Source organism: Aethalodelphis obliquidens, unplaced genomic scaffold (assembly GCF_003676395.1).
Source record: "Aethalodelphis obliquidens isolate GAN/ISIS:26980383/991018 unplaced genomic scaffold, ASM367639v1 scaffold1, whole genome shotgun sequence".
In the NCBI taxonomy this organism is placed as follows: domain Eukaryota; kingdom Metazoa; phylum Chordata; class Mammalia; order Artiodactyla; family Delphinidae; genus Aethalodelphis; species Aethalodelphis obliquidens.
This window is the reverse complement of record NW_020837945.1, coordinates 13,487,544-13,500,606: the sequence shown is the minus strand read 5'-3', so window position 1 is coordinate 13,500,606 and position 13,063 is coordinate 13,487,544. Positions and strand designations below refer to the sequence as shown.

Here is a 13,063-nt window from a genome sequence, read left to right as displayed (position 1 = left end):
AAAAAAAAAAAAAAAAAAAAAAAAAAAAGAATGGCACCAGGGGTGAGTGAATTAAGAAAATAAATTAAAATCCCACATCATAAAAAATCATAGGATATACTTGAAGATATTATTCCGAGTGAAATAGGACAAATACTGTACAATTCCACTTATATGAGGTACCTAGAATAGTCATTGAGAGAGAAAGTAGCATGGTGGTTGCCAGGGGGTGGGGGAAAGGGGGAGTCAGTGTTTAATGGGCATAGAGTTTCAGGTTGGGAAGAAAGAAGTTCTGGAGATGGATGGTGGCAATGGTTGCAAAACAATGTGAATATACTTAATGCCATTGAACTGTACACCTAAAAATGGTTAAAATGGTAAATTTTATGTTATGTATATAATACCACAATTTAAAAAGTAGAGGATTTATTAATAACTAATGTTTTCAGAGTGCTTCAAAATTTGAAAAGCATTTCTATATACATTAGATCATTTAATGATCTCAGCAACTTGGAGGAAAGGCATATGTATAAACTCTCACACTTGTTTCTTTCTAAGTGACATGTCTATTGTTGAGTGGGTGGAAGAGTGTACTCATACATGTACTCAATTCTCAACCCCACACTCTCTTCCAACATTTGTACACATTCTGGAGATATACAGGGCATGTTTATAAATACTTTAAGGAATATGCATTCTGTGATCAGAGTTGGGAATTCCAACGCTTGCAGTCAAGAAATGGATTTCACTTTATTTAATCCAGTGTTTTCCAAACTTTCTTAAATGTGCAACTTTATTTTGCAGAATATCTGTGAACAGCCTGTGAGAAAGTATTTGATGGGTTACTACTGTACGAACTCATCTAATGAAAGGTACTCATTTATATAGATTCAGCCTCTCCTTGCAGAAGAAAGAGCCAAGTAATCAAGCTGTTTAATTAATTGGCAACTCCAAGTATCAACATCATGACCAGCACTATCCTCATCTGGTAATCTTCCCTCTCCAATTTCCTAGATCTTCACTCATCCATATCTTTCCATCAACCACAAAAGTACAACACAGGCCATGAGAAAGATAATAATGACTAACCTGGCATCATCCTTGGCTCTTAGAATTCTTACTCACTGGACATGGATCAAATCTGATCCACTTAGGGCTCATGTATATGTGTGTGAGGGGTGGTGTGTATATGCATACATATCTACGTGTATACGTGACTACTGGAATACAAGCTTTAAAAAAAATAAAAAGCATAATGGTATACATGCCCCCGAAACCTTTTTTATAAATTCTGGTATAAATGAGTCAGAGAAAGAAACAAATATTTTACTCTGTATTAAACAAATATATCAGAAGAAGGAAGTGCAGGGTGAAAAGGAATACAGGTTTTACAGGTGATTTTATACAGCAACAATACTTCAATTTGGAGTTTAATGTATCCCATTAATGGCTTCTTCCCACTCATTAAAACAAAAACATCAACAGCCATGAAATGACATTTCTAATCATAGGTTTGTTGTTTTTATATTGTGTTTTTAATACAGTGTATCCCCAAACCTTTAAGACACAGAAATGAACTATTCAAAATTAACTTGTAATACGTTATGCATATTTAATTCTCAGAAAGACCTCGATATCTCCCTCTGGGATGTAATCAAAACTAAATCTTCTCCATGCCTTTCAGAATGAAGGAAAACACAGCCCTGGCTTTCCAGGAGTAAACCTGGCCATGTGACTACCCCACCACCCTCCCCTGCTTCCATGATATTTCTGAGAATGCAATTAACTGCTGACATTGGCCCAGGCTTCAGTGGAGCAAACACTAACCCTGCCAACTGTTAGTTCTTGTTGAGGCTTGTGCTGTTTGTTTGTTACATATGTTCAATTTCTAATGGGAGTTTGTCAGCTTCTTTTTATTGAACTTGACACAATGGGAAAAGCCCTTAAGGGTTAATTAATTAATCTCAAAATGAAATCTGAAACAGATAATGAACAGGGCTTGAGCAACTGTGAAAGACACCCAACAGCATCAGCCAAAATAAGGGCTGTTCCCAGACCACAGTCATCTCAAACTCAGCTGCATTTCATTATGTCACTAGCCATCAAGTGGTCAGGACTAAGAGATTAGTGCTCAGAGGATGGATGGTGGAGACAGACAGAATTGGGTGGAAATTTTGAAGCTACTTAATACCCAAATCACCGGGACCGTTACTTCACATCATGAAGACTCAGTTTCCTCACTGGTAGAATGAGAATAATATGGGTAAACAGGACAATCCATTGGAAATCACCCAGGCCACTGTCTGAGCCATGGAAGTAATCAATAAATGATATCCTGGAGGACAGACTTCAGACTATACTACAAAGCTACAGTAATCAAAACAGCACGGTATTGGCACAAAAACAGAAATATGGATCAATGGAATAGAGAGCCCAGAAATAAACCCACAATCTACAGTCAAATAATCTTCAACAAAGGAAGCAAGAATACACAATGGAGAAAAGACAGTCGCTTTGGCAAGTGGTGTTGGGAAAGCTGGACAGCCACATGTAAATCAATGAAGTTAGAACACTCCCTCACACCATACACAAAAATACACTCAAAATGGCTTAAAGACTTAAACATAAGACATGACACCATAAATGATACCCTGGGTGGGGGGGGGGGGAATATGCAATCTTTCATTACATCTAAATATTGATTAGTAACCATAATCTCCAGGCTCTTGCACCACAATTAGAAGCTTTCCCAAAAAAGCAAGTAAGAAAAATAAAATTAGTGAAATCAGTGCCTGAATGTATGAAATCTTTTTCCTTACTGATTACAGTGAAAACAAAACACATGAAGCCTTCAAATGGAGTAGTAAGGCACGGCACATAACAATAGTCACTAGGGGTATCTGGTATCCCTCTTCAATGATGAAGCATAAAGATGAGAAGTGACAACCCAAAAGACCACCGCCTTGTAAAATGATACACCCATCCTCTCGCTCTTGTATGCCTTTGCAAGCTTTTTGAAAAGATTATTGCTACCCAAATTAAAGTCACAGCACATGCATCTTCTAAATATAAGTAACCATGCTGATTGAAGATAACCAGAGACAAAAATTTCAGTGTCTTGGAAAGAATATTGCCAATGGCAAAACATTATTTATTTTTTGCCCCAGGACTTTTCAGGAATGCACAAAGCAAATCAGACTTACTAAATATAAATAAACTAAAAATAAAATATAGATACACTATTTAGGTTTAAAAGGTCACAGTTTTGAGGGATAAAACCCAAATACCTGCTATCTCATGGTAGGAGGTGCCAAGAATAAAATGTGTTGGCTGTTAAACTGACTCAGAAAAGCCAGCACCAAAAATATGACTCATATGTTTGAGTAGAAACCCCCAGTTACGGATGGAAGAGACAGAAAGGTCAGATCTGAATTGTGAATTTTAGGGCAGAGTTCCTCTACAGAGTGCGATTACATGACGTGATCACTTTTTGTTATCAAGCGTAAACAACAGCTATTACAGCTGAGACACGGTGCTTAGTGCTTAAGGTTGGGAAGAGGTCGAGGTGGCCCATCAACTCTGACCCCACAAGCCCAGGCCTGGAGACGAGTGGCCTGTTCCTACAGGGCCTCAAGAGCTAGATTAATAGAGTGGAATTTAAAACTATACAATAAAAACCCTGGGTTCCATTTCTTATTCTTCTCTAGACTCTTATTATACAACCCTTATAACTATGGAATACAGACAAGGGCATTAAATCAGGACACAGTTAGAACTGAGAAGCATAAAGAGGAAGCTCAGATAGGAATTATCCTCTAGGTAAGTTCATCAAAGTATGCCAGACATATGCCGTTGACCTGCCCCTGCTATCCAGGTGGGATATAAGACTCAGAGAATAAAAACAGTGTTATTCAACATATAGTTGAGATGTCAAATATCTTGCAAAACTCTCCCCCAATACTATCCACAGTCAATTTTAAGTAACTTCTGGATTATAGAGCAGCATGGCACTGCCTTCCCAGTTATCAGCATCAAAATGATTTATAATTGTTACAACAAAAAAGACCTTAAAAAAAAACACTCTTTGGGGAAGAATGACTAAGATAAAGCCAAAAGCAAATGATATAGTGAATATGTATGAAACTCTATCCCAAGGTATGGCTCACCAAAAGCAATAAAATGTAAGACACTCGCTTGGTGGGGTTCCTGAGAGTTTTGGCCTCTATTTGGCTGTGAAAGCTACAGATACATTCATATATTCTATTTACTCCTAAAGCAAAGAAAAGGTCCTTTTTTTCAATTTCCTCAGAAACTCCAAGCCAACCTAAAGGTTTCCTAAGTTGGTACCAGAGGTATGAAAAATGAAAAACAGCAACCACAGAAATAACAGCAGCCTGTGGAGTGAAGAAAAACAGAGAGGACGGGAAAAAAGAAAGGAAATCTTGGAAGCTTAGGGTCCAAAAGGAATCAGGTGTATACCGACTAAATCCCAATCTTAAAAAATGTCATGAAGAACCTAGGGGTAAGACAGGAATAAAGACACAGACCTACTAGAGAATGGACTTGAGGATATGGGGAGGGGGAAGGGTAAGCTGTGACAAAGTGAGAGAGTGGCATGGACATATATACACTACCAAATGTAAAATAGATAGCTAGTGGGAAGCAGCCGCATAGCACAGGGAGATCAGCTCGGTGCTTTGTGACCACCTAGAGGTGTGGGATAGGGAGGGTGGGAGGGAGGGAGACACAAGAGAGAAGAGATGTGGGAACATACGTATATGTATAACTGATTCACTTTGTTATAAAGCAGAAACTAACACACCATTGTGAAGCAATTATACTCCAATAAAGATGTAAAAAAAAAGAAAAAAAGAAAAAAAAGAAACTGCCTGGCGAGAGAGAGAGAGAGAGAGAGAGAGAGAGAGAGAGAGAGAGAGAGAGAGAAAGAGACAGAGAGAGACAGAGAGAGACAGAGAGAGAGAGGGAGGGAGGGAGGGAGGGGGAGGGAGAGAGAGAGAAGGGGGCAGAGAAGACATATTTATAAAGTAAATAGTATAAATTTTATTTTTTTAATTATTTATTTTTAAACACAGTTTTCTTTTTCCCTCTTAATGTTTCTTCTAATAGACTGATCAGTTGTTGAGAAGGGTTTTCCTTTATTTATTTTTTTGGCCACGTGGCATGCCGGATCTCAGTTCCCAGACCAGGGATCCAACCCATGCCCCGTGCACTGGGCGCAGGGAGTCTTAACCACTGGACCGCCAGGGAAGTCCCAACAGTATACATTTTATATTTTTTTCTTAACAAGGATGTGCCACTGAACGTGTTCACTATGATCATTGTTTCACTAAAATCTTTCTTTAAAAAAAAAATCTATCTATAAACAATTTTTAAAAATTAAATTTGGGGCCAAGAATTGTAGTTGATGATTTTGAGAGCGGCAAATCTGAGTTAGTCATATAGAAATGTAAGTGGTGATGAATGAGCGTTTGGGGCACAAGATTGGGCAGCATGGATAAGGACGGGAGAGAGAGGAAAGGGGAGGAAGAAGAGATAAGCACAGACAATTAAAAATAAATAAATAAATAAAAGTGGTTCTCACCTTTTCCCCTCCCTTCCAGAACCACTGGGTACAGTTAAAAAGTAATCCTCGAAGGTTCCTGTGAGCCGCCCTTCCTCCCAACCCAACTCTCCTTGAGAAGATGCCCTTCTATCACCTTGCTAATCCTTTTTTTCTCCACAACCCAGTTGCGGAGAAGAAAGTGATGACAGCAATTTCAATCCTTGGGTTTTTAACATGACTGAACTTCTCCTAAGTCTTTCAGTAATTTGTTTAAGAATGTGCCTGGGGGCTTCCCTGGGGGCTTCCCTGGTGGCGCAGTGGTTGAGAGTCCGCCTGCCGATGCAGGGGACGCTAGTTCGTGCCCCGGTCCGGGAAGATCCCACATGCCGCGGAGCGGCTGGGCCCGTGAGCCATGGCCGCTGAGCCTGCGCTTCCGGAGCCTGTGCTCCGCAACGGGAGAGGCCACAACAGTGAGAGGCCCGGGTACCGCAAAAAAAAAAAACAAACAATGTGCCTGGAGCACAGAAGCTCCCCTCCATACCAGCTACAAATTCTAAACAGGCTTCGTTGGGGTTTTTTCAGTTGAGGAACAAAACCAGTTCTCCCCTAAAACCTTCATTTTTTTTTTTAAACATCTTTATTGGAGTATAATTGCTTTACAATGGTGTGTTAGTTTCTGCTATATAACGAAGTGAATCAGCCATACATATACATATATCCCCATATCTCGACCCTCTTGCATCTCCCTCCCTCCCACCCTCTAGGCCGTCACAAAGCACTGAGCTGATCTCCCTGCAGTCACAAAGCACTGAGCTGATCTCCCTGTGCTATGTGGCTGCCTCCCACTAGCTATTGGTTTTACATTTGGTAGTGTATATATAATGTCCATGCCACTCTCTCACTTTGTCCCAGCTTACCCTTCCCCCTCCCCATATCCTCAAGTCCATTCTCTAGTAGGTCTGTGTCTTTATTCCTGTCTTACCCCTAGGTTCTTCATGACATTTTTTTTTTCTTAGATTCCATATATATGTGTTAGCGTACTGTATTTGTCTTTCTCTTTCTGACTTCCTTCACTCTGTATGACAGACTCTAGGTCCATCCACCTCACTACAAATAACTCAATTTCGTTTCTTTTTATGACTGAGTAATATTCCATCGTATATATGTGCCACATCTTCTTTATCCATTCATCCGATGATGGACACTTAGCTTGTTTCCATCTCCTGGCTATTGTAAATAGAACTGCAATGAACATTTTGGTACATGACTCTTTTTGAATTTTGGTTTTCTCAGGGTATATGCCCTGTAGTGGGATTGCTGGGTCATATGGTAGTTCTACTTGTAGCTTTTTGAGGAACCTCCATACTGTTCTCCATAGTGGCTGTACGAATTCACATTCCCACCAGCAGTGCAAGAGGGTTCCCTTTTCTCCACACCCTCTCCAGCATTTATTGTTTGTAGATTTTTTCATGATGGCCATTCTGACCGGTGTGAGATGATATGTCATTGTAGTTTTGATTTGCATTTCTCTAATGATTAATGATGTTGAGCATTCTTTCAAGTGTTTATTGGCAATCTTAAAACCTTCATTAATATGTCTATAGTATACTGACCCCAAGATAATGTGAAATATACTTTCTTTTAAATTTTATTGAAGTATAGTTGATTTACAATGTTGCGTTAATTTCTGCTGTAAAGCAGAGTGACTCAGTTATACATATATACATATACAGTCTTTTTCATATTCTTTTCCATTATGGTTTATCACAGAATATCGAATATAGTTCCCTGTGTTGTACAGCAGGACCTTGTTGTTTATCCACCCTCTACATCATAGTTTGCACCTGCTAACCCCAAACTCCCAATCCATCCCTAACCCCCACCCCCTTGGCAATCACAAGTCTATTCTCTATGTCTGTGAGTCTGTTTCTGTTTTGTAGATAAGTTCATTTGTACCCTTTTTTTAGATTCCATATATAAGCAGTATCATATATGTCTTTCTCTTTCTGACTTACTACAATTAGTACGATAATCTCTAGGTCCATCCACGTTGCTGCAGATGGCATTATTTCATTCTTCTTAATGACTAATATTCCATTGTATATCTATGTGTGTGTGTATATATATATATTACCACATCTTCTTTATCCATTCATCTATTGATGGGCATTTAGATCATTTCCGTGTCTTGGCTATTGTGAATAGTGCTGCTATGAACATAGGGGTGCATGTATCTTTTTGAATTATAGTTGTGTCTGGGTATATGCCCAGGAGTGGGATTGCTGGATCATCTGGCAACTTTATTTTTAGGTTTTTGAGGAACCTCCATACTGTTCTCCATAGTGGCTGTACCAATTTACATTCCCACCAACAGTGTAGGAGGGTTCCCTTTTCTCCACACCCTCTCCAGAAGTATGCATTTAAAAAAAAAAAAAACATGAGTTTTTTAAAAACTACAGTGGGGAGGGTATCCACTCACAGGAGTGGCCTGGCACAGGCGTGTCAGAGCCCAAGCAGGGTAGGGGTGGCACCCACAAAGGGAAGGATCCAGGGTTAATCAGAGTCCAGCCAGAGTGAGGAATGGTGGACAGAAGAGCACAGAGGAGCCCTCCTGAAGGGACTCCCACAGGTCCAATCAGGGAGGACCTGAGTTATCAAAATAAATACTACCACTAACACAGTATAACCATTGACTAAAATAGGAAACCATGAGTCCATATAGCTATAAATAAGTAAACTCGAAGTTTGTTGAGAAATAGGGGTTCGACACCGTTTCAAAGTCTCTCTATAAAACGTTTACTGGGCTTCCCTGGTGGCGCAGTGGTTGAGAGTCCGCCTGCCGATGCAGGGGACACGGGTTCGTGCCCCGGTCCAGGAAGATCCCACATGCCGCGGAGCGGCTGGGCCCGTGAGCCATGGCCGCTGAGCCTGCGCGTCTGGAGCCTGTGCTCCGCAGCGGGAGAGTCCGCAACAGTGAGAGGCCCGTATACCGCAGGAAAAAAAAAAAAAAAAAAAAGTTTACTAACAAAGGGGAAAAGAATAACTTCCTAGCAGGGAAGGCTGGCAGATGCCATCTTAACCAAGAGACTACGGTGAGTGACTATCATCCGAAATGGGGTGGGTCCACATTGGGAGTTCCCAGGGAAGACACAGTGGGAAGGACACACCATCACCATTTAGTGTGTCTGCCAATGGTGTGGAATGTGGATCTGATCTCGAGAAAGCCTCAAGCAAAGCCAAACTGACAGACATGCAACAAAATAACTGGCCTGGGCTCTTCAACAGAGTCAAAGTCATGAGCACCAAGACGGGGGAGCTGTTCCCGACTGAAGGCATCTGAAGACACATGACAACTCAAGGCATCACATGCTGCTAACTGGAAACACCTGTTACTTGAAATGGCGCTGGGGACAAATGACAAGAGTGGAAGAGGGTGTGATGTGGAGCTGACGGTAATGTATCAGCTCATTTCATGATTTTGAGCCCTGTAGGGTGGTTGTGTAGTAGAGTGCCCTTGCTTATAGGAAAAAAACACTCATGCCTGGGGGTAATAGCAATGTACTCCCAAATGACTGAGAGAAAACAACATTCTTTATACGATAGTGCCAACTTTTCCCAAAGTCTGTGACAATCTCAAATTAAAAACAAAATTTGAAGCCTGATTGTTTATTTATTCTAAGTTACATACACAGGGACAGAACAGTTATGGATCATTTGTACAAGGAGACATAATTTAGCAAGTGATTTGCTACATTACATATGAGGAGGAATGAAAGGATGTATAAAATTCGCTAGTTTCATCTTAGGAAAAAATCAAACAAAATCCCTTCAGCCACACGTGTTCATGTGCCCTTCTGTCCTCACCAGAATATCTGAACCCTCAGTCAGCAGGTTGGTGTAAACTCAGGGCCCTGCTCTGTCTTTTCATGCCAAGCCACTCCTACAACTGTTGTTATCACTCCAAGTGCATGTTAAGTGCATGGTACACTCAGCAACACCTCCCGCCAGCCAGAACACTGCCAGGAACTAAGGAACCAGACCAAAATAACTGCCGAGTGTTCTGCTTTCAAAGTCCAATTGCCACAGACTCGGAAAACAATGGTAGTAGTCCCAGATCCTCCCAGACAGCTCTGCGATGCAACCACACTGAGCCTCGGTTTTGTCATCTGGAAAATGGGAAGCTGGCATGATAATCTCTCATGCTGATCAATTCCACCAGCATCGAACAAAGGCCTCCCCAGCCCCGGCCCTGTCCTCGAGGAGCTCCAGTCAGCAGAGACGGGGGCTTGCAGATAGATGGAATGTGTAATGATCTCATTTCTGAGCACAGATTTGATTCTGTTCAGGAAAGAGACAGCATGAGAAGAGGGGGAAGTTACAGGAAGATGTTGAGTCTCCACTGAATTTTGAGCATAGAAATAAGGGGCTCCCCCAAGTAGAATAAAGGGCTGGGGAGGAAAATTCACCCATGGGAGTCTAGTTACTTCAGGCAGTCAGCACTACACAATGGGTTGCTCTGGCGCCCCCTAGCCGTGTGACCTTGGGTAAGTTATGTAACCTCTGCATTTCCTTTCTCCGTTTGTAAAAGGGAGAGAATAACGTTACCCAGCCCGTCCTTGATATGGTTAAACGCTTTAACGTATTCCACACGCACCTATATAGGTAACATTTAATCTATACTTAATTATTAAATTATAAATATGTGATATGTAATAGTATATATTAATAACATAATATTTAACTATTTTAAATATTTGAGAATTTGATCTACATTCAATATAGTCTAAATGCCTTGGTCTCTGGGAAGGTTTCATGCTTCAATATATTCTACAAAAGACCCTGGCACATAGTAAATACTCAATTAACATTCATTGATATTTATTACAATGATATGGTTTATGAGGATTATAACTTGGTGTGGCTCAGAAAGAGGGGGCAGTGTGTGTGTGATGAGCGTGGGGTGGCTGCAATTTGTGCAACCAGCCAGGACCAGACTAGCCAGCTGCCAAAGGCTGTAGCCCACGAGATGAGGAGTGTGAACTTGACTCTGTCCGTAGCGGGAGTCTCTCTGCTGTAAGTCCTCATTTAGAACCTATCGATTCTCGATTTAACACACTGAGTTATCTGGTGTGACAGCCAACAGTAAACCAAAGGCAGAGAGTTCCAGGGACCAGTGGCTGATGGGAAGGAGGAAGAAGGGACAGAATACCACACCAGATGTGACAGGAGGAAATGAAGCCACATGAGAAGAACAGTGCAATTAGCTTCATGGCCTCACCTTTCCGGGCCTTCCAACCTCAATAACTTCTACTTGACCAAATCTCAGCTGGAGAGAAAAGAAAAAAGAAAGAAAGAAAAAACTGACTACAGATTAAATTATGCTCCACATACTCTGTTGAAGATGACTGAGAAAGTATGAAATGTTTTAAATGCTTCCAAAATTATTATTAAAGATGAAAAGCTTTGGAATTTATAGGGGAAAACATGTCTTAGGTGGAAAAAAATCACACGGCTGGAATTCCACACTCCTGGATAGGAAAGTCTGGCTGGGATCCTCCTGAAAGTCAAGAGAGCTGCTGCTCAAACGACGAAACTCGATGACGTGGCCTTCTAACCCTGAAACTCAGGGCAAGGTGAGGTACAAAAACAGACATCAGGGAATAATCTCTGAAGTTAGCACAGATCCACAGAGGAACCATCTGAAAAACCCAAATCTGATTATAACTAGAATGCATCATGCATGACCAGACGTTAATTCTGGATCTTTACACAGGTTATAAATACATCATCAGGCAAAAAAGCAAAGTCCCCAGTGCAGCACTTAAAAAAAAAAAAAAAATTCCCTTCTTCCCCATTCGCGGGAAGCTCATGAACACCTAAGGTAAAAATAAATCCGGAATTCAGATCAAATAACGAGCTACCAAGTCAATCCCCTGTCAAGGTCTTCCTAATAGACACACCTCACCTTCAGAAACGCTTAAGATTAAGTTTATAACGTGAAATTGTGACGTTAAATTTATTCCTTTTTCACCTGGGAAGTGAGGAAATGTAGCTTCCCAGCCCAGACCAAAAAACCTATGCGGGGGCCACGTGCCTGTGTCACGGCCAATGGAATACAAACTCATATGATGTTGGCCACTTCCAGAATCTAGCCCTGACACCTCCCCTGAGACCCTCCGGGTGGTGCCTCTTCTCTTTCCTACACATCAAATGCAGAGAAGCCAGAAGCCAAGCAGGTGGAGCAGCCTTGGGTCCCTGAATGACCTTGTGAAGAAAGAGAACCTGCAATAGATTGACGAGGGCAATCATAAACCTCCGAGTATACGAAGCCACTGAAATCTGGGGTTGTATGTTAAAGGGGTCAGCCTATCTAGACAAAAAACTGCCTTGGGTTAAAGAACTTCGGTGAGAATCTTCTGGGTGGTCACAAAGCTACCAGCTCCAAAAAAATCCTTCGAAATTTACCATCATGGAAGTGAACTTAATTTCACAGACTTACAACTGAGACATACTGGATTCCTGAAAACCCAGCCTTACTAGCTACCTTTCAGAAGTAGAAGTTAACCACTCCCACGTGGAAACTCCCAGCGACTATGTTCTCGCCTAACAATTTACTGACACCAAAAAGGCAAAGCCAACTAAGATGATCTCATGATCACAGCCAGCAACCCTAAAGGAAGGGCTACCCAGCAACGTGGGATGTGAGCAGGAAGGAGGACGAAATTCATTGAAAGAAAACCTATTCAAGGCAGTACGGCAAAATGTTTACTTCTATAGCACAGTGTAATCTGTATTTTTAGACACTGACGTGTAGCTCGGTGACTGGCACAGCTATGACAAAGGACCGCATCTCAACCTTTCTTTAGAGAAAGGAGAGTCAACATGTCTTCACAAGTCAGCAACACCTGCATCAGCTTGGCAGGACTCACAATATGTAAATCATGAACCGTCTCACGCTGGTGCTGGAACCAAGGAGGAAAACCTGGATTCCCTTGCCCAGCGTCTTCACTGTCACGAAATGTTTTCTGACACTGCTTTGTTGGTGCACAGAGAGGAACAGGGTCAAAAATTGCTCACTCTGGGGAATTAATATCCTCCAAAGCGAGACAGGAGACCCTGAATTGAGCTGCCAGTTTTCTAAAAAGGGGAAGGACCCCACCTAGGGAACAGCTGATATTACTAAGAAAGTGTTTTCTCTTTAATGACACCACCCAGTGAAAGACAGAAGCTTTAAACATTGAAGTGAAATCACTCCAAAAATGTCCACCAAGGTTCCCGGTAACTTGGGATACAGATTTTGGCCCAAACAGCCATGGGAGGTGCTTTATCATTATGTTTGAGTCAACTTAGTAATTTCTTAAAAGACTCATCCTCCCACACCTGGGTCTATGGATCAATTTCAGAACAGGTCCATTTCCTCCGTGTTGGAGTGTAGCAGTGCACAAAGGGCGGTTCTTGGACGGGGGGGGGGGGGGGGGGGGGGGGGGGGGGGGGGATGGGACACCCTATTTTTGACTCAGC

The 13,063-nt window shown here is 41.6% G+C and overlaps 1 protein-coding gene across 4 annotated transcripts in view; it reads right to left on the bottom strand.

Annotated features, from left to right (window-relative positions):
• The window catches only part of TIAM1 (TIAM Rac1 associated GEF 1), a 407,413-nt gene that overhangs the window by 166,601 nt on the left and 227,749 nt on the right, over window positions 1-13,063 (bottom strand). The window lies entirely within an intron of this gene.